We start from the raw sequence: 18,636 nt of genomic DNA, 5'->3' as shown, positions 1-18,636 counted from the left end.
GCACTAGAGTGTTAGCCTAGATTATGTCTCTGCAGTGGGACTTGAACCCATGACCTTTTGACTCTGAGGCATGATAAGATGAAATGATAAGCATTCATTAGTCAACACTGGTGGAGCATTGCGTGTATTAAATAGAAGTTGTTAAGAGCCAGCAGGTTTTCTTTTCGTAGTGTTACCACACATGTCCTACATATACGTTATTTTCCAATGTATAATCACAGGCTTTGGTTCACTCTTAAAAAAAACAAACACTGGACTGCAGAACCATGGGATTCAAAGATAGCTCCATATTTATTATCCAACTTGCCAGTAAAGGTCAGTCTGTACAGAGGCACCCTTACAATACCAGTGCACACACGGCACACTGTCCTTTAATGGACTCCCCAGCTTAATTCTGCCTCACTTCCATACATGCATCTCAGCTCTCGCAAGTCCCTGTTGATGCAGGACAATGTTTGCATGTGACTGTCGTGGAAATAATTCCTAATTTACCAACCAGAAATTGCACTTTTGAGAATTATTTTGTCATTTTGATATAAGTATATTCTGAAGCTTCCCCCGCTGACTCAGCGCATTTATCCAGTAAGTAGCTGCACCGTACAGAGCAGGAGGATCCTGAGATTCAATCTTTGATCCCTGCTGTTGGCTGGTCTCAGTAAAATGGGACTTACCTCTGCGGGGCTGGTGAGAGGAAAATTGGGCAATGTTTCCTCGTCCTGATCACGATCCGGCGACTCCAACTGGAATTGCACATGTGTGAACCACGGTCAGCTGCAATTCCTTTTGCAGTTGAATAGCCCGCTGGCACTCGCTGTCCAGGCTAACATATGAATAATGGCCACTCGGGCAAGTGGACACCTGCCACTCATGTAACCGTGCCCTAGAAAGGAATGCCTTTGGGAGGGGAGAAAAGTTTGTAAATCAACTGGTGAGAGAGAAAAAAAAAGTATAAAGATGCATGCTGTCTGGTGCACTCTGTTGATGCAGAATGTGTATTAAGAAGAGAACTGTAACTGAGCAATTGCTTAACCTAGTAAGCAAGGATATTATAGTAATATTTCCATATGTAGTCAAACCTCTGGAATGCCTCTATTTCATTCAGGAGGCAATGAGATGCACCTGACTGATGACATGGCGCATGCATTGCGGCCCTCATCTCCTAGCCTGGGTCAAAGGTCAAACGGCCTGTCAGCACCAGATTGTTTTCATCAAGCTGATGACAATTAGAGGCTGTGGACCTGCAACTACTGTATCTGACAGGCCTCTCAGTTAGTGCAGGCAACAAAACACGAACAGCTGCTCAGTGATAAGGATGTAGAGTAGAGTCAAGGGCTGATACTGCTTGGGTTGGAGCACAAAAAATAAAGGAGAAGGGAAGGGGGAGGAGGATTCAGCACCAGGAACAAAAATTATAACTGTCTTGAACCCTTTTTACCTCAAACGGTCTCTATAAAGTTTAATTCATCAAGAGGGAAAACAGCCAATACTGCAGTGGTTTTCAAATCCTGGTTATTGATAATTCTAGTATATCATCAGATGGAAGTTGTCATCTGAATTTTAGAAATTGGTGAATGTATCCTAAGAGCTCTGTGCAGCCAACGGGAGATTATTTGTCACAGAAACTGGAAGGTATATTTTGCTCTGGGTGTGAAAAGCTAAAGAAAAGTTCCTTCACTAAAACCCTAACCCTAATTTAGTAAAAAAAAATCTTCAACTTTACAGATATAACGAAATATACTCTTAAAACTTGAAATTACACAGTGCAATTTTGACTTAATACGTTCACCTGAATTTCCTTTCTTCTCTTGGTGCTGAGGGGGTGGGGAAGTGGGGAGAGGTATAGAGGGATAATTTCAGAGAATGTAATAGAAAGACATAAGTTGAAGAATTTCCCTGACCACCATGGCAATATCATAAATGTAGTAGGAAGATTTTTTCTAGGCTGCTGTACATTAACTTAATCGCCATATTCCTCTGTTCACTATGGCCTCGATTTTAACTCCCCTCGCCTGGCTGAAATCGGACGAGGGGGACAGTTAAAATGAGGACAGTCACTTACCCCCTCTTGTCCCGATGTTAACCTGCTCTTTTGAGCAGGCGAGTGGGACACCCACAGGAACGCAGGTTGCGAGAGCTGAGATACATGTCATCAGGACCCGCCAGCAATATTAATTGGCGGTCTGAGTGGGGCAGCAGTGGTGGCCAGACCTGTCAGGAGGTGGACCTTAGGCCAGAAGACGCCCAGCCAGGTAAGTTGTAAAATATAATTTGAGGTTTCCTTGTGGGCCAGGAGGACCAGGAGTGCTCCTGCAGGCCTCATGAGGATGCCTTGGTCCTCCCTTGTCCCTGTCTCCCCCCCCCCCCCCACTACCCCCGATTGCCTCCTGAGCCCCCTCCCCCCCCCCCCCCGCAACTGACTGCCGGAGACCATTCCCACGGGTCCCCAGCTACGGCCACCTCCCGCCCAATTCCCGCGCTCGCGCACTGGCCTGGTAGTGGATTGGGCAAGACACGGGGGAGATTTATGGAAATGAGGCCCAACTGTTAACATCAGCCGGGCCTCCATGTCCCTGGACTCCCTGGGTTCACTGCCCGATTCGATGATGCTGCGCCTATTTTACAGGTGTAAAATGAACACAAAAGCGTCCAATTTGGCAGGCGGCGTGCACGTGCACATTCCTAGCCATAAGTGCGCTGCCCGCCATATTGGTATAGTCATCAAAAGAGGCATCGAGGGCCCGTGCCTGAAGTAGGCGTTAGTCCCTTTGCATCTGCATTTAGGAAAATCAGGTCTACATGCGGCCTAACCACTGCAGGCCGCCACCAAAAAGGTACATTTTACCTGCCTGAATGTGGGGATCTGGGCAGTCCTTAAAACCATGGACCACTGTCGGCCACCACTCGCCCCTCCCCCACCCCCCCAGAATGCTGTCTCCCCCCCCTTCCAGTCACCCCCTCCCTCCTGATCACTTGAGCCCCTTTCCCGATCACCCCCCTCCCTCCCGATCGCTTACCCCGCCTCTTCCAAGACCTAGGTGAGGGTCGCTGCCGGTGACGTAACAGCCCAAAATTCAAATGGGGCTGAGGGCATCCACCAGACATCTGCAGCTCGACCGTCTGATGTAAATGAGGCCCGAGGCCCAATATGGGGTGGGCCTCTGGCCTACCATTTCAGGTTCGGGCATCGTTCCCTGTGCCCCGTTCGAGCTGGCAGGCTGGCGCCTACCTATTTCTAGGCCCACAAGTTCAAATCTCACCAGGGCATGTTGAGAAATTGAATTCAACTGGTTCACAAATGTCTTTCAGGGAAGAGAACTTGCCACCTTTATCCAGTCTGGCCTACATGTGATGCCACTCCCACATTACGTGGTTGACCCTTAATGCCCCAGGGATGGGCAATAAATGCTGCCTTGCCAGTATCACCCACATCCAAAGAAGAAAAATCACTCCAACATGTTCAACGCATGAGTGACAAAAAATACTCTGCATTGAACACTTACACTTTGGCAATTGTTATATACCTTGCAAATCATGCTTACATTTTGAATTCCATTACCAATCTATATGATCGGTTTGCTGGATGTAGTAAAAGTCCAGTTGAATATGGGCCCTGAGTTTGCCCCTTCAAGGTCTCTCTCCTTGCCCCTAAACAACATTAGATGCTGATACATTGATGTGATTTCATTGTGTGGCTTGTGCATATGCCAAGCTAAGTCCCAAGAATTCAGATAAACTCGTATCAACTTCAGATGTTATATCAGCAATAACTTGGTGTGGACTGTACCCAAGTCTCTGTAAGTACTAAGTATGAATGGGTGTTAACATTTTTTTTTAATTCAATGCAATTATGTCAATCGTTTAGAGTTGTACATTGGAATAAAGTCTCCTTAACTTCTATTTTTCATTTGTAAACAATTTTACAACACCAAGTTATAGTCCAGCAATTTTATTTTAAATTCACAAGCTTTCGGAGATTTTCTCCTTCCTCAGGCAAATGTTTCAAGATTTTTCATGGTGCTGCTGGAGATTAACTAATATATTATATGACTCCTAATTAAGCTTATTACCATGCTAATCTTACACCCCACAATATTTGATGTTTTATAATAATATGACATCACTTCAAGACCTGAATTTAGTCACTTTTTAATAACTGATTTATGGTACATGTCTTCCCAGAACTCCTGCAGGAATATCTGCACAGCATTGTCAATCATTTGGACAAGAGAACTCCCCAGCTTCCATATTCTTTACTTCACACCTGTGTACAAAAACATCCTAAATGTGACATTCCTTCATGCTGTACTGATTCATATTCGGTAAGGGTCAGGAGTCAAATCGACCTATTCTTCTTCCCTAATATTGAAGTCAGCATTCAACAGTATTTATTTAATCCTTGTATTGAGCGAATCTGTCAGATCTGAGAACTCATGACATGGTTATGGTCTAAATACTTATACAATGTAAGCGTCTGTGATGCTTCCAACGCCTTGAATTTCATAACTTATTGCAGTGAAGATAAAAAACATCTCTGAATGCCTTTAATTATCACAGTACACACTGCATCATGCAGCATATCCCCCACACTTTAAGCAAACGATGGTGACATGTGATAAATAGAACATAGACAATGCATTGTACTTTAATTGCTTTTTTCCTTCACATCTAAAGCCACCATGAGTCAAGAGACTTTCAAATGAAGAAGGCCCCGATTTAAGTGCGACATCCATCCCATTGACTATTCTAGTTAAATGTCTTCTATTGAGTAAAGTAAGATAAATGTTTACGATGACTCTGCCTGAGTTACTCCCAGCTGCTTTCCAAAACCAGCCCAACAAATGGACCCAAAACCTTTACTGGGCCCCAAATAAACGTGCATTCACATTATGACTGTTGGTGTGAAGCAGTTTTGCTGTGCACCGGCACTGCAATTATAATGTACATGCAGCCTGAATCTGGAGTCAGGATTGACCTGACACCACAACCAGGAGGAGTAAAGCTCCCTGGAGGAGGTAGTCTCACTTACGCTTCACTTTGGTATCAGTTCAGCCCTTGACATCAATTTACACTCCACTTGGTTAATTTTCACTTTCAGCAGTGTTGGAAAACTGGCGGTAGCAGATCGGCCGCCCGTTATACGCTCCGCCCGATTTTGCTTTCCATCGCAGTCAATGGCCAATCCGCCACCGCCAAAAGTAAAAATCGTCCCCTACAAGTTTAGCATTGGTGCAAAGCTGAAACACCTTCACAACAACGCTAAAGGTGGAGCATGAATGCACCGTTAGATATCATTGCACAAGCTCCAAAGGGACCTTGCTATTTTCCCCACTTATTAGGGGACATTCTGTCTTTTCCAGTCCAGGAGTTAGTATTTCCAAAGATATTCCACTAGGGTCTGCCAAAAGCATGAAAAGTCTTTATGGATCCAATATAAATGTCAACGGACTAGCAATTAGGTAACTTTATACATAGTAATTTTCTTTCTGGAAAGGCTTTTCCCAGTGGAAGTAGATGATCATTTCAGATCCCTTGCCTTCAAGAAGTCTAGGTTGAACCTTGATTTCTTCTTCCTTCCCTTTCCCTCCCACTCACCCCCAGAGGATGGCAGAATATTATCCTGGAGCCCAAGGCTTTAGCCTGGCAACCACTGCACTGCTTGAAACTGGGCCTCTGAATAATTTGTACAGAGTGACTGCTGTAAGTGCAGAGTTCAGCTTCTCGTCAGTCTGAATTGCTCTAAACTCATAGCTACCGATTGTAAAGAAAAAGTGTGCATCCCACCAGTAATATAAAAATGAATTAAGCATAAGAGCAGGAGCAGTATAATGGCACATTCCTGGATTGATGGCTGTGTCTTGGCTTTTCCCTGTCACAACTAGCACCATTGGTTTAACACCTTCACAGCTGTATGGAGATAAAACCCTATCTGTGCAGACTGGCTCCAAGCTGTCTCCTGCTAATCAGGGTCTACCAGAAGTAGGAGAGATAGAGGTTTAGAAAAGTACACACAAGCACATCATATAACCCTTTGAGGGCTAAGACACCTTGGTATTTAGACCATGTACTTATCACAACATCTCCACCTGTGACTATATATTTCTGATGCAGAACATAACATGCCCATTGTAAATCCCTTAGATTTTTTGAAAGATATCTTTAGTAACTTTTTCCAAAGTAAATTTGATCTTGCTGGATGTTTTACAGCATAGCTGTTAATGCTGTCCTCAAAAGGGTTTGCATGACAATAAGTGCAAATGAGAGAGGCCATCCAGCCCATTTAGCTCATCCTTTCATAGAAACCTGAAGTCCCCTCTTAACAGTATCTATCTGCCTCTTGAACGATTCAAGAGGTTTTGCCTCCCCTATCCTATCTGGAGAATCGTTTTTGGTGTTAAAACCCTCTGTGTGAAGAAGTGCTTCTGCCATCAGTCCAGAATTTGCCTTTTTCTGGCTTGTATCCATATCACCTTGTTCTTCAGCTGTGGTTTAACTTGAAATAGTGCTCAGTATTAACCTTTCCGATTCCATTTATTATTATATACACTTCTGTAAGGTCCGCTTTTATTCATCTACTTTCAAGGCTGAAGAGTCCAAGTTTTTCTGAGCTTTCTTCATAACTCAGTACTAGAAACTAGGGATCAGCCCTTCTCTGCAGTGCTTCCTGGGTTATATGTATAAATGCGTAGGCTTCAAGGAGCTCCTGAACATTTACCTGAGGAAGGAGGAAGTCTCCGAAAGCTTGTGAATTTAAAATAAAATTGCTGGACTATAACTTGGTGTTGTAAAATTGTTTACAATTGTCAACCCCAGTCCATCACCGGCATCTCCACATCATGACTTCCTGGGTTAGGATGTTTCAACTTGGCTTTGGTGACCAGACCGAACACAGTATTCAAAGTTGTGGCCTTATCAGAGCACTATAAAACTCTAGCATGATGGCTGTCGACTTAAGCTCCACTAATTTGGCAATGCAGCTCAGCTATTGTGTGGAGTTCCTGTTTATCCACCAAGGTAGTCCAACTGTATTGAGTTCCTGTTTATTCAGCAGGGTAAGGGTTACTCACTATGTAACTATGTAGAGTTCCTGTTTATTCGCAGGATGTTCTCAGTGGGGCCTATAGCATGCACCCGGAGCAGCATCACGGGGCTGCTGCTCTCTGGGCACTTTGTGTGTCTCTGGGGATATGAGCTTAGCTCGCACAATGGTGCAAGGTCATTTCATTTTAATGGGCCAGAATTTGCTGGCAAAATAATGGCGACTTAAAGACGCAGGCCATCGTTCGTATCTCTGGAGACTTTAGTTCTCCTGCTGGATTGGGCCATTGAAAACTGGACTAATAATGAAGAATTTAGAGAGAGGAAATTGCTTATCTTCTCTCTGTTTCTGCTGTTTCTCTACCTCTCCCTTGATTGGAAACAAAATGTCTCTTCCTCTCCCCTGCCCCCCACCCACCACCCAGCATCCCCGAAGCATCGAGCATGATTTTAGCATGGAGTCGGGAATTGAGCGGGTGGGTAGATGTTTTTGTGGGAAACCCGAAAGTGAATTGAGAGCATCGCAATCTGCGATCGCAATTCATTTGAAGGTAAGTATTTGTGCTTCCAGGTTTCCCACGCGCCAGGCAGCCAGATTGACAGGCTGGCTGCCTGTTGGGAGGGAAAGGAGCCGCAAATCAGAGTGGGGGGAGGGAGGGAGAGAGAGATCGTGGGCCGTAAATCATGATTCCAAAAACCCAGAAAAGTTAAAATAGAGTGTATCATTTAGAAATAACAAGACTAAAATTTAAACAGCAAAATTAAAGAAAAAACACGAGAAAGAAGAAAAGACGAGGAAGTCAATGTGTAATTTTTTTTTAATGTAAGTATTTTAGTAGTTTATTGTTATATTATAGTAATAACATTATTGCTAATATCTGAGCAGCTTTAATACTAATATTAAAGCTTGTTTCACTGTCGCTATGTGTGAGCTGAAATCTGAAAAAAATGGTTAGCTCAGCGGTCCGAAGTTCCAGAGCTTTTGGCCGTCAAACAGTCCAATACCTGTTGGGGCTGCCCCAGTGAATCAATCTTTATTGGAAATACTGCAAATGTTAAAAACTGGTGGCTGGGATTAAAGGTAATTCAGGGATAAATTATAAATTGTGGAATCATTTACGAGAAGGAAAGGAGAAAGTACAAGTAATGAAAGGATGCTGGGATTGGAGGAATGTTTTACTGTGAGCGAGACATAGTGGGAGAGAGTGAAGGGAGAGGTAGAGAAACAGCAGAAACAGAGAGAAGATAAGCAAAAATAAATAGAGACTCAGAAAAGAAGTGTGCAGCAGGTTATTGTGTGAAATTAAAGAAAGTAGCAGTAAGGAGGAGAAGCAGCAGAGGATTAAAGAGAAGATTGGCGAAGGATGAGACACTGAAAGAAATCAGAGGGGTGGGGGGAGGTGGATGACATCGGGTGGGCCTTAGAGAAAATTGGTCCTGCATCGGGGGGTGAGGGGGAATCAGCTGATCGAGGGGTCCTGTCGCACCAGGTGAACTTGTTGGGCCTGGATGAAGCACTCCTGCTGCTCCAGGCCCACAAGCAGGCACCCACCTCATGGATTCGGCCTGCTTTCCTCTGAAGTGAATCAGAAGTGATGGGAAACCCGAACAGGTAAGGTTAAATCTGTTTTACTTTTGTAATACACAAAAAATTAAGTACCTCAACTATCACAATGAGGTACATTTCCCCTTTAAGTGGCCCGCCAGCTTTAAGTGGGGACAGGACTTCCGGGTTTCTGTTGTGCATGCATCCAAACGCGCCCGGGTTAAACCTGGAAGCAGGTGCGTTGGAGCCAGGATGCAGTCCCGCTCCAAAAATCATCTATTTTTGCTGCCCACCTGCCCCCAACCCATCCGTTCTTGGGGGTTAAAATTACCCCCTTTGTGACTGGATTGCTGTTCAGCCACTTGAGTCAAATTATGGGGAGGCCTTCAAATTAAATATTTTCTGGGCCCTTAATCAGCTTTGTGCGTATCTTGTGCAAAAGTTTCTGTGCTCCAGTCACAGGCTGATCTGGGCCTTACTAAAGCACAGAGTAGGCCTCATGTCCCAAAAATACAAGGTGCCCCCATCACATTATCAGCCCTACTGTGCCCCTGTATGCAATTCCTGTTTATTCAGTGGGTAAGGGTTACTCATCATTAACTGTGTGCAATTCTTGCAGGGTAAGGGTTACTCACTGTGTGCCTTTATATGAGTGCATTTCTGTTTGTTCAGCAGGGTTAGGGTTAACAATAATCCATGATGACAAGCCTATTGTGATCCTTTTAGGTTTCTCTGATGAGACATCTTTTATAGTAGTTGACAAGAGGTTGACTCTTCAATGAAATAATCTTAATGAAGTGAACCCAACCATAAAGGAGAACAAATACTCGCAGAGGTGCCGCTGAAGAAAGCTGTAACTGCTAAATCTTTGCTGTGTGTGGGTTTTTTTTTTCTCTCGTATTTTCTGGCCAGACCATCATTGGCGTATGAAAGTCCAGAGCGTTCAGCAAAGATTTTCTTTTTCATTTCAAAGTAGTTTGCTCCTGCAAAGTCCGCTGTTATTAAAAAGTCTCACCAGAGGCTGTGCAGCTGACAAAACAAAGTCAGAGAGATGCAAACACCCTGCGAAATGGCTGCAGACAGTGAAATAAACTGACAGACATTCTCCTAAACTGTCAGTGAGTTATCATCTCCTTCACCATGTGGTTTGAGATTTCCTCATTGGTATCATTTTACTGAGAATGATTTATTGTTTGCCCGTATTAAACATATGCATTATTACAGTGCAAGGATTTTTAATTTTGTAGCTTCTTAAAAATGGGGAATGTAATGGTTAGGGGATTGGACAATCGATGTGAGCATCAAGCATTCCCAAGTCGGACATAGCACGGTTAGGTACAGTGTAAAGCTCCCTCTACACTGTTCCAAGAATATGTCTTGGCCCAGATTTTAGAAGAGCACCCCCTGCTGTGCTGGTGTGACAATTTTCCATTTTCCGCACTCGCTAACCTCCGGCTGTTTTGTGCTCTTCCCTGATGCTTTTGTTAAATTTGACCAGCTCTGTTTACTGATTTTCCATCCATTTTTTAATGTAACTGCTCTGGTTCCATTGTGTTCTTTCTAAGCGTTGCTACTTTGGCAGATTAATACATCTAACCATGCCGTGCATAAAATGGACTGTGATGCTCTGGTCGACAGTTTCACATAGCTGGCATGTAGATTAATGGGAGTGAGTTACAGGTTGTAATCTAATTGAGGGAGGTTCAGGTGGTTTATATATATATAGAATCATTGATACATAGGAGTGAACTACAAGCTGTGACCTAATCGAGGGGTTCTGATGCTTTGTATATAGACTAACACACATCTGAGAATCAGTTCTAGGTTGGAATCTAATTAAGGGATCCGATAGATTAGATATAGAATATATGCTTGATAATTCAGAGCAAATTACACACTTTAATCTAACTGACAGGCCCCCATGGTTTTTATATATATATATGTATAATAATTGATAGCTAGTAGTGAGTTACAGGCTATAATATAATCATGGGTTTCAGATGGTTTATGTACAAAATAATAAATACATGGGAGTGAGTTATGAGCTGTGATTGAACCAAAGTTCAAATAAGAATAATAGTTAACTGGAGTTATTGCAAATCTATAAATGCACCTTATACCAACCCATTGTGGGGTCTGTATCAAATCCAAACGATTTCTTCCTCCCAGGTACCGACTGACAGTCCCACTGTTGGATCAGACTAGGCAGGTGAAGCCGATCTGCAATTGACAAGCGGATAATTGGAAAGATAACACTGTGATTTCAGCACAAATTCACAGATATGACGGATTCGTTAACAGGAATAGGCAAAATTGCCCCGAATGTAAAATTACTTTAGGGGAAGAGGGGGGTGGATTTGGGGGGTTTTTTTGACAATGAAGGAAAGATTCAAGGACTGAACAAAAAAAAACAGGATGGGGAAACAGTTCACAAAAAAAGGTTACAAATTCCCCTAAAGTTCTAACCGATGCGGTTTCATTCACCGCAGTTGGACAGCGAGCTGTTTATGTGCGGCCAGATTGAGCGCACGTGGTACTTCCATTCCACGTTAGGTGTGGAGGAGCGGAAAGAGGTGCAACTGACTCCACTGACCTGCTCGGTTGCCCCAAAACGAACCGGAACAGCTGTGGAAGAAAAACCAAGGGTGTGCTTGAGGCCCAAAACCAAATGTCCACTGTAAGCGACTCTATGTAATATCTGACAGCCCACTCCAGTTTCTGAGGCCATTCTTTCACGGAGTTTGTTTTGTCAGCTGTGGAAGTTCTGGTGCGACTTTTTTCTCAAAAATATTACATTTGGCCACTTAAAGAAAACATAAGCATTGAGGCAGAGGAAGGAATATTTAAAGATTTTCGAGATTCGGGCTCTGCATGTTTCGCTGCACCGAGAGTCAATTCCTTTTTCCTTGCTTCCAACATTAAATATTTCACGGCAATTTGCTAAAACTGGTATTGAAATTAAAAGATCTTTATTTTAGGAGGGTTATTTTCAAAATGGGAGGTGGAAATCATGTAGCACTTACCAGGAGGTGTATGGTTTGGGGTTCCGGGTTGGGGGGTGGGCAGGACATTGGAATTATAGTTTTTTGTTAGGCTGGTAATGGTCCCTGAACAGAGTCTCCGTTAACCCTTAGCTGCCCATCAGAGCAAAATTTGAGAGGTGAGAAGATAGTTAAAAAGAAACTCAAATCTAACCGTGCTCAGCTAGGAGGTGATGGGTTCATTTAAGAGGTGATGATTGGTCGATGGTCAATTATGTTCTACAACTAATAAAATAATTTGTTAAACCATTGACAATAATTCCTTCTTCAGATCTTTTCCAGCAGATTCCCTTATGTTCCTCTAATAAATTACATGACAAAGGTATCCTCTGGTCACTACAAATTAGCTACATCATAAAAGGTAGTGGAAAGATTGTCTACATTCATTACTTCTGGTGAAGTCAAAAAAGCATTAAAAGAAACACATCCATGGTTTTGCTTGAATTAGCCATCAGAAGACATGTTCCTGCTGTATTTATGATGTTGCGACTTATAGCAACCAGAAGAAATCCTCCCGCTGTGTTTACTATAACCTGCTTGGGGGGCCGCGGGGATTCTGGAACCCACCCTCAGACAGCAGCCATAAGGGTTGAAAATTGTCATAAGTTTTTAAAAAGCTTCGTGGGGTCCACGCCATGATCCAAATCAGAGCCATCAAGTAGGCCCAATTCCACCATTTGGTAAGCTGGTTCCATCTGCTTTAATTGGGCGTGCCAGCATGCCTGTCAGTGGAGTCACAGGCTGGCATTAAGGGAAATCTTGGCTTGGGAATCCCATGCCCAGCCTGGCCAAAGTTCCTCTGATAGTTTTGCCCCAATCAAGGTCCTGCACAAACTGGCAAGGAAGGCCAAATCTAGCACAGCTGGATCCTGGTCTAATTTGCAGTCCTTCCATCACACTCCTGCCAAACTAACAGCAGGAATGCATAATTTTACTTTTAGTTTTTAAAAAAACTACCTAGGAATTAAGTAAGGGCCTGACAGTGAACCCAATGAAAGTGGTGCCCGTAAATAACAGTGGGTTGTTATTAAACTTAACTACATATTTTTAAAGAACCTTGCTTGTTTTCTTGAGTTTTAGGTATGTTCAAAATAAGAAAGAAAGGCATGTATTTATCCAGCGCCTTTCATAACCTCAGGATGTGCCAAAGTCCTTTACAGTGAATTAAGTACATTTTTGAAGTGTAGTCACTGCTGTAATGTAGGAAACGCGACAGCCAATTTACCCACAGCAAAGTCCCACAAACAGCAATGTCATAATGACCAGATAATCTGTTTTTTCGGTGTTGGTTGAAGGGTAAATATTGGCCAGGACACCGGGGAGAATTCCCCAGCTTTTCTTCAAAATAATGCCTTGTGATCTTTTATGTCCTTCTACTGATTTTCCCCAAATTTACCCGGGTTTTTTGGGGTCCAGTTTTTTTCCCACTGATTTACTTCTACATTTTGTACAGTAAAAACAAAACAAAACAAAGTGCAGGTTTTTAAATTGGCAATTAAACTGACTTTAAAGGTCTTTAACTATAACTACCGTTCACAACACCATACTACTCAGTAACCATGCAGCTCACTATACCATACTATTTACTAACCATTCTGCTCACTAACCATACAGCTCACTATACCATACCATTTACTAACCATTCTGCTCACTAACCATACAGCTCACTATACCATACAATTTACTAACCATTCTGCTCAGTAACCATACTGCTCACTATACCATATCATTTACTAACCATTCTGCTCATCAATCATACCTTTCACTAACCAGATCCCTCACTATAACATACCACTCACCACACTAACCGTTCACTAACAATACCACTTGCAGCATCACATCGCTCAGTATACCATACGACGCACTATAAAATGGTGTTCACCATATCACTCACTGATATTTCTCTCATCACTCACTTTTTGTAATATTCTCAGACACAGTCCTCTCTATAAACATAACAATCTTGAATCAATCCCTTCTGTAGCAACTAAATAAAGTATGGGGAAGGAGCAGAAATGCTAATAATGAGGATCTGAAAGCTACCAAAAAAATTAACTTTGGATGATGGAAGATCTGAGTCAGTTTGAGTTGAAATCTGTTACACAAAGGGAAGGAAATGGATAATTGGGAATTGCTAAAGACCACAAGGGCAACAGGAGGAAATTGATATTAATTATTCAAACTAACAACAATGCATCAGGGAAAAGGAGTGATAATTATGGTGGATTTTAATTGTACTTAATTCACATGGAATGGGAAAAGGATCTTGAGAAGGTCAGTTAATGGAGTTAATGCGGGATTGACTAGGAAAGAGGCTGTACTTGATTTAGAACTTAATCTGAGTCTGAGAGGATGTAAAATCTAAGAACCAGGTAACACTGATCGCCAGTGATTGTAATGTCTTTGACCACTATCCGATTCCCCCTATGGAAAGGTATGAAAGACTGCTTACTTCCACCTCCATAACATCGCCCATCTCCGCCCCTGCCTCAGCTTATCTGCTGCTGAAACTTTCATCAATGCCTTTGTTACCTTTAAACTTGACTATTCCAATGTTCTCTAGGCCGGCGACCCACCTTGCACCCTCCGTAAACTTGAGCTCATCCAAAACTCTGCTGCCCGTATCCTAACTCACACCAAGTCCCGTTCACCCATCACCCCTGTGCTCGCTGACCTACATTGGCTCCCAGTCCGGCAAGCCTCGATTTTAAAATTCTCAACCTTGTGTTCAAATCCCTCTCTGGCCTCGCCCCATCCTATCTCTGTAACCTCCTCCAGCCGTACAACCCTGCGAGATCTCTGCACTGCTCCAATTCTGGCCTCTTGCACATTTCTGATTTCCTTCGCTCCACCATGACAGCCGTGCCTTCAGCCGTCTAGACCCTAGGCTCTGGAATTCCCTCCCTACACCTCTCTAACTGTATCTCCTCCTTTAAGACGCTCCTTAAAACCTACCTCTTTGACTAAGCTTTTGGTCACCTGTCCCAATATCTCCTTGTGTGGCTCGGTGTCAAATTTTGTTTGGTAACGCTCCTGTGAAGCACCTTGGGACATTTTACTACATTAAGGGCGCTATATAAATGCAAATTGTTGTTATTGTTGAATGCCAAGTGAGGGATTGGCTGTAGCAGCCTCCTTGGTCAAATAATTCACTGTCTTGGACATGCAGAGAGTATTGAAGCCATGACAATACGGAAATATTAGATATGTTTACATGTGATGATGCAACATCACAGGGTTTACTAGCCCTTAATAAGACTGACAGCAGCTCGGAAGACTCAGTGAAAATATTTTCTTCCTTATTTAAATATAGTCAGGCTGGTTCCCATTGATAAAGTCGTTAGCTACAGGAGACACTCGTTACAGGAGTTGGCTGCTAAAGGACAATATAAAATGCCATCGCTTTATTACATGTTCTGTAAGACCGTCTTCACTAAACTATCATTATGACACTCTCTGCAATACACATTGTCATGGCTCTCACTATAACATTCTTTTTATAATAAACTCCTGACTAACAAACGTTTCACTGCAACAACACCCGGTAATGTTCCAGTCATTAACACACCTCTCACTGAAACACTCTTTCCCATAAATCTTGAGTTATATAGAGGGCTTGTTGTAATTAGGGTAACTGATCAGCGTAAGGATTTTTCATTCAAAGTTTTCAAACATCATTTCCTGTTGAGAAAGACATCCATTTAACCAGATTGTGAAATATATGTGGATGAAACATGAAGAAAATGTGAGGAGTGTATTTTGGGGGTGTTTTATCATCTTACTTGGAAGCAGTTCAGATTTTTAAAGTGAAACACATTTTTGAATCATTTTTTTAAACCTTTGTTTTTTTTTATTTCCATATCTGAACTTTTCTCATTTTGTGTGGGAATTCCCAAGCCTAATCTGTCCTGGGACTCTTTAGTTCAGTTCTTGGAATAAGGGCCAAGTAAAGGCTCATAACACTGCCTACATTCACCATAGGTGTCCTCCATTTGTACTGTCAGTACCCTCAGCTTACGCGGTAGCACTCCCCCCTTTAGGTCAGACGGTTGTGAGTTTCAGCCCTGCACCAGGATTTGAACACGTCGGCTTAGAAATTGGTTTTGCGCCCGACTTTGAGCGCGAACCCAAAGGCAGCCAAGTAACTGCCGCGCCGAACCTGATGAGCAAGAGGACCACGCCAAATTTGTCCTTTTGTGTCATCAAGAAGCAACTGGCATTCTGGGGGGGAATTCCAGTCACGGCCCAAGGGGCAATCGTGAAGAAAACGAAGATCGGCCAGCGGTGGCACCAGCACCGGACCTACCGTGAGTCCGGGAATTGGGGGAGTGCTAGAAAATCTGGAGTGAGGAGGGGCGGGGCGAGCAGCGGCTGGCAGCAGCCTGCAGTTTCAATGTGGAGCCAACGGGAGTACTGCTGCTCCTTCTGGCTCCACATGCAGGTAGGTGGCAGCTTCTAACAGTCCCTTTAGCGACTGCTGGTTTGGTGCATGCTGCAGTCAGTCATGACCCAATATCGGAAATAGGTGTTAGGCCCTCAATTTGCATAGGCAATGGGCATAACGCCTGTCTCAGCTGGGCACTCCGGAGGACTACAAGTCGCCCTAACCAATATGGCGTGCAGCACAAACCCGGCGTGGAATGAGTGCACGCACGCCATATTGGACCCTTTCAGCGGCTGTTTTTCAGGTAAAAAAAAAGGCCCTATGCATTCCAATTTCTAAGCCATTATCTAAGCTGGCACTCCAGTGCAGTACTGAGGGAATACTGCATTGCCAAGAGGTGCTGTCCCTAAGATAAGATGTTAAATCGATATCCCATCTTACTGTTCAGTAGAGTATTAAAGATTCTATGGGACGACTGAAAAATGCTTCCCAACCAATGAGTTACTTTGGAAATGTAGGCACTGTTGTTACATAGCCATAGATAAACACAGCAGCCATTTTTTTTAACACAGCATATCGTACCAACAGTAAATAAGATGAACAACCACAAATGTGTTTTTGGCATTGTTAGTTGAGGGAGGAATGTTGGCCAGGACATTGGGGAAACTCCTTTCTCATCTTCGAATAGTCTTTTTTGTCCAATTGAACAGAGCATTGATTTAACGTCTCATCCAAAAAATGGCACCTGCAGCAACATAGAACTAACTCAGTAGTGCACTGAAGTGTCAGCCTGGATTAGGTGCTAAAGTCAAGTAGTGGGGCTTAGAAACAAGGTGAGCCTACTAACAACAGAACCAAGCCAAGGAAAGCTGGTGTCCTAGCCGATAATTCTCAACCAATACAACCAAAAAAAAGGGATTAACCGGTTATTCATTTTACTGCTGCCTGTGCGAGGTTACTGGTGCAGAACAATTGCTGCACTCGCCTACAGAAAGAATAGTCATTGCATTTCAAAGTAATTCACCATGTAAAATGCTTGAGACAATTCAAAGTGATTAGGCACTAAATAAATGCAAGTATTAGTTATTTATTACCTTATGTTTTTATCGGTCATAGAGTGGAATCATAGAATCATACAGCACAGGAGGAGACCATTCGGCCCATCTGCTTATGTCGGCTCTGTGAAAGAGCTACCATGAGGTGTAGCCACTTTTTTTTTTCAACCTCCTCTGTACACAGAGAGAGCCAAATCAAAATCACAATTGCCTCTATCGCTGTGTACCAGGGTGAAATGGAAATCTCAATAACACTCCTTCCTCCCCAAGAAGTGAAAAATATTGCTGCAAGTGGTGGGAACACTCAAATGAAGCTGACTGATGCACACTTCTATTGATGTAGTTCCATCAGCAGAGAATGAAACGACTTTAGCACCAACACAATCCCCATCAACTTCCCATCGCAGAAATAACAAATTGCAGTCATCCATGACCCACCACCATGGTGGCACGTTTACTGTAAAGGTTATCACTGTCCATAGTGGACCTATCCTCAGAGACCAGCCTGTCTGCTGTAGGTAGGGCCTAGTACTCAACTGGTTCCTAAATGGCAGCTGCTACATATGCTCAAGGAATTGCTGATTACATTTCTTGATGGTGGGCAATGAAATACATTCCAGTAAACTGTGAAAATCTACCATGTTTTTCTATATTGACTATCGGTTGTGGTCTTAAAAAGCAGTTATTCCAGATGTGACTTTAATTTAATTCTGTGCTGGATAGAGGGACCACCTATGAATAAAGACCCCTCTATGGGTGGTCCCCCTTGACAGCTCTCACTGTACAGTGGATTAAATTATACACAATACCTTGGTGGGAACAAAAACGTTACTTATAATGAGAATTCCACACAACAGGAATGGTTATCTTGGTACTGGCTAAGGAAGGAATAAACCATCTGGGAGTTGGTGAACATGTGCTTGCCAGAAATCCTCTTCTCGGGGATTGTATCGAGGACATTTGGCCGGCTCTCTAATTAATTCAATGGCGATGAAAAGTATGCCAAACATTTTTTGTGAGCACGTTCTTAATTGATGCTGTTTATTTAACCCTTTCACCTTCCCGATGAGTTGCTGATGTGGCTGAAGCAGGTATTTTGTGCCAGAATGTTATATGTGGATCACAATTTTAAACATGTGTCTGGGCTAATGGAATCCAGCAACTACTTTCTTCACTGCTTTATACAACTTGGGGGAATGTACAGATAGTGCAATATGACAAGCACATACCTTTCTGATATTTGCATAATTGATTTAATGTTTTATTATGTTAATAGATCACTCACTGGAACTATGGAATACAGAATTTATATCTATACTATATATTACATACATTTATACATAGCCTACACCAAAATATAGAAACATAGAAACATAGAAAATGGGAGCAAGAGTAGGCCATTCGGCCCTTCGGGCCTGCTCTGCCATTCAAAATGATCATGGCTGATCATCTAACTCAGTACCCTGTTCCTGCTTTTTCCCCATATCCCTTGATCCCTTTGGCATTAAGAAATATATCTACTTCTTGAATGCATCTAATGACTTGGCCTCCACTGCCTTCTGTGGTAGAGAATTC

Source organism: Heptranchias perlo, chromosome 19, assembly GCF_035084215.1.
Source record: "Heptranchias perlo isolate sHepPer1 chromosome 19, sHepPer1.hap1, whole genome shotgun sequence".
Classification (NCBI taxonomy): Eukaryota; Metazoa; Chordata; class Chondrichthyes; order Hexanchiformes; family Hexanchidae; genus Heptranchias; species Heptranchias perlo.
The sequence above is the reverse complement of the archived record's forward strand: the minus strand, read 5'-3'. Positions refer to the sequence as shown.